This window comes from Zosterops lateralis, assembly GCF_965231275.1.
Source record: "Zosterops lateralis genome assembly, chromosome: W".
NCBI lineage: Eukaryota > Metazoa > Chordata > Aves > Passeriformes > Zosteropidae > Zosterops > Zosterops lateralis.
In genome coordinates this window covers 20,840,968-20,845,368 of record NC_139801.1, presented here as the reverse complement: position 1 = coordinate 20,845,368, position 4,401 = coordinate 20,840,968, and the positions used below count along the sequence as shown (strand labels likewise).

At 40.5% G+C, this 4,401-nt stretch overlaps 1 long non-coding RNA gene across 1 annotated transcript; it reads right to left on the bottom strand.

Annotated features, from left to right (window-relative positions):
* Nucleotides 1-550: 550 nt before the first annotated feature.
* On the bottom strand, nucleotides 551-4,401 carry LOC310922052. The gene is made up of 3 exons (XR_014592283.1): nucleotides 4,134-4,401; nucleotides 823-946; nucleotides 551-707 (listed from the first exon to the last, which is right to left on the bottom strand). It is a non-coding gene; the product is annotated as an uncharacterized lncRNA (long non-coding RNA).

The following is a 4,401-nucleotide window of genomic DNA, read 5'->3' as shown; positions in this document are numbered from 1 at the left end:
TCCCACCTCCTGCCAAAGTCCCAGCTCTTAGATCACAGAATGGTTTAGGTTGGAAGGGTCCTTGAAGACCACCTAGTTCCAACCCCTAGCCGTGGACAGGTCCCTAAAAGTAAACACCAAACTCTGTAAATCTTGCATATAATTAGGAAGATTCTTCTGGATTTTTTATTTTTCCCCCCACAGCTGTTACTGCTTGATTTTGCTGTCATCTCTGTCACTTCTATGGAAAGATTTTTTAATGTTGGAAAGGGAAAATCAGAACAGCAAGCTAGTAACTTGTTACAACAGGGCAATTTAGGGTAGAAAGGAATGAAGCAGAGCTGCTGACAGCACTGTGGTGGCTGTACCTCCTCCTTAAGTGGAACAGGTCAGGAACAGGTCACCCTTTGTTTTAGAGAGTCTCTTTTGGGAAGAACCAGCACAAACCTCACACCTGATGGACACAAGCATCCTTCAGACTGCAAAGAAAACAGCTTCCCTGTAAATATCTCCAGCCTGAGACCAACAAATCAAATTCAGTCTCAGCTTCATAATTTTAATTTCCTAGTATATTAATTTTCACCATTAGATTTCACTGATCTGTTGAGTCCATTTCAGTTGTGGTCTTTATTCAATTGCTTAATTGGCTTAGCAAAGCCTGGCTGCATCAGCTCTGCAATGGGCTCGCTTGGTTTCTGTGTGTGCCTGCTTGTTCTTTCTTGTAAGATCTATAAAACATAAACAGAACTTATTTTACATTAAATGGTGGTCAAGCTTGGAAATCCCAGGGCAAAGATCATCTCAGTTATATGGAGGGCAGTCTCTAGATTGGTTTAATCTTACCTTGTTCAGCTCCGGCACTGCTTGAACATTGACATGTGCCCTTCAGCACAACTGCCCAGCTTGAAATCAGTGTCCAGGCACAGCTTGGCTGGGGCAGGAGCTCTCATTTGTGGGGCTGTTCCTGCTGGTAGAAGCAGAGTCAGGAGCAGCTGGTGGCAATACGTTCTGTAGAGACAAACTTTCCCCTGTGCTTCACTACCATCACCACACCTGAGCAAACCTGGCCTTGGCTGCTGCTGGGATTTTCAGCACGCTGATGCAATGCACTGGCATTTCTGAGTTGGCTTCAATTGCATTTAAACAATCAAGAGTTTTAATTAAAATGCATAAATGAATCATCCACTAGAAGACCTATCTCCCACGTTATTTATTTTTTATATTAAGCCTTCAATTTGATGGATAAGCACTGCCATTGGTCATTTCTGCTAAAATGATCCCATCAGCGGTGAAATATTTGACAAATCTGATGTTAAATTTTTCATCTCTAGCTTTCAGCACTTGTGGTCCATTGAGATAAATAGTACATCTCACACTTTTGATCTATTCTTTGATGCTCTCTGGGACCAGCTCTCTGTTAAAGAGGGAGAGACACAAGTCCAGGGATAGTTTGAGGTGCAAACAGTGCTCTCCTGATGGCTCTCAGACATGGCCCAGCACATCTGCAGTGACAAGAGTGTCCTTTCCTTCTTCAGTGTGTTCCATCTGTGACAACTCTCTCTTCTTTCTCTATAGTGACAGAATTTGGGGGTTTGGCACTGATCTATTGATAAAACAGGAAGTAATGAGGACTTTCTCCTAAATGAAACCCATTTTCTTTATGCTTTTTATTTTTTTATTTTTTATTTTTCCCTGTAACAGTGGTATCTGCAGTCATCACAGGAGATCCTCCTCCTTCTGGAACACACTACTTTGCAGTATGGCACTGCACATTTAACTCCAAGGAATGTAATTTGTCCTAAGAACTGCATCCTACAGAGAATAAAGCAGAAAACACACTCTGCTGGTAGCTTCTCTCAGAGGATTACTGTAAAACTAAGCTAATAACAATGCAACATTCCTTCAAAAACTAAAATCTTGCTCACATGCTAAGAAGCTGTAAGACTAACAACATAATCTGGTGGCTTCTGCCACAAAGAATGGATCAATTGATTTTTTTTTTTTTTTGTTTTGTTTTGTTTTGTTTTGTTTTGTTCTACTTTCATTTAAATTCCTCATCTCTCAAGTAAGGCCAGGTCCTGAAGGAACATGTGAGAGGAAAAACAGACAGAAAATGATAAAAGTGAGAGAAGGTAATAATGAAATCCTCAGCTATACTGAAACATTAAACTGCATCTGATATCTCAGATCTTTTTAAAAGGATTTTTTAAAGAACATTGAAAAACACCATCCTCATTGAAGTCAAGCTTCATTTATGGCAATGCCAGATGGGTTGGGATTTTCAAAGCATACATTAAAAGCAGGAACGATACTGCTAAAGGCCTTGAACCTTAGATAAGGATTGGTGTAAACTTCCACAAAATCTTAAGACAATTCCTTTTCATCATTTCTTTTGTAAGTGCCAAATCAAATCCTTCCAACCCCTCCTTCACCTTCCTTTTGGAATTCTTATTATTGATCTTCTTAACACTTGGAGAGGTGGTGTGTAAAGATGAGATGAACATGTATTAATTTGCAAAAGGGTTTTCACTGTGCAGAAGTGTGTTATGATTGAGGGCAAAAAAAGCTAACTTACCAAAGCTTACATCTGTGGTTAGTGCTGTACCAGAGGCTGAACCAGCCTGCCTGGGTGAGGTATTAAACCTCCCCAACCTAAACAGGCTGAAGCATTCCCAGAAATGTCCAAGACCCCCTGTAAGAAGTTCACCACAATCCAGACAAAGCACAAGGGCCATACTAGCCCAGAGAACCCAAAGACTTCAGGATTAGTTGTTGCAAAAGCTTATTAACAAGGCAATAAGATGAGAATTACTCCTTCTGGCTTTATTGGTGGGCAGTGTCTGTTTTACATTCATATAGTTTCTGTCCTATCCTTGGCAGTTGTCTTCTTTATTGTATTTTTACAAAGAGAGAAATATCAAAACATTATTTTAAGCTGTCACAATGCAAAGGGCTGACAGTCATATAAAGAATTATCATTGTGGCAGTGAATGGAGACAAGGTAGTGAAGGAAAATTAAAGTGACTAGCTAAACAGAACCAAACTTCTTGAAAAATCCAGGATATTGCCATGACAATTCAAATAGTTCCAACTTTTTCTTTTTGTGTTTCTCAGCCCTTTCCTACACAGACTTTTATCAATCTGATGGGGAAAAGAAAGAAAAATAAATCACTTCATATGTCTTCTAGTTTTAGTGAAATATGTACTTCAAAAGAGAAGATTCATCCTGTACCAGTTGGTGAATAAGATAGATTGCAACTTACATCAATCTTTGTAGATTTCCATAATTGTAGAAGTTAGATTGACCAAGATTACAGCCCGTCTAATCCTTCTTGCCAATGCATACAATATAGAAATATTTCTTTGCCCTATCCAAGTCTCTTATGGAAAACAAAAATGATTTTTTGTTACCAAACAATAAGATTCCTGCAGGTGGTGGCTCAGGGTATCAATTTGCCTAAGAATACTTTTAATTAGTTTACAAATAGGAAGAGACTGCTTAAAAGAAGAAAATAACCACTTCACTCTTGTGATCTGCTGTTCAACTGTAGCTCTTGGGACATTTTACTCTGTCTCTGAAGACAGCAGGAGCATGGGAGTCTCAAGGTGCACGTCAATGCCCAGGAAGCCAGACCACTGCACTCTAACTTGCTTTCTCTGGGAAAGAAAATCAATGGAATATTTTTCACAGGACAACTTTTCAGCAGGGAGAGCAACACTTATCCTGTGCTCTGGCCTCTCATCATAAGCTGCCCTCCTCATAAGAGAAGGATGGAAAGAACTTAATGCAAAGAGTTGGTGAAACACTCCAAATTCCACACAAATGTCTGCTCCTTCTAGCGATGGTATCTGCAGTGTGAATTGAGACAGTCAGCAGTGCAGTGGCTAACAGATCAGATTACTAATGAAGCAGGAGTCCACAAGATTGCTTTATAGAGTCTAAATTCATAATTAATTCCCATACACACAAGCAATCATGGAGTTCGCTCAGCTGGCACATCAAAACCTGAGCAAATCACCAAAGGCTGAGCAAATCAGTCTTCCCAAGGTGGATGAATGAGAGGCTTACATGACTAATGCCAAAAGGACAGAGGCACGAAACTCCCTGTGGATGTAAGGACATAAGATCCTTTCAACTTGTTCATCATCCTTACCTGTCCTTAAGCGCTGTAATCCTGGAATAAGGCAGGCAGACTGTTTGGAAGCTCCACAGCAGGTTGTATTTTCAGCAGCAGCAGCCACTCAATTCAGTCAACGACAAGCCCAAGGTGCCAGCATTGCCTGCCAGAGCAGCCTGGCCAAGGCCTGGTGTGTCCCTGCAGGGCTGGACTCTCTGCATGGTGAAGCCACACCAAAAACATTGCAGAAAAAATATCCCAAAAAAATAAACCAGGGAAGGACTGAAATCACTATTCTTCTCCA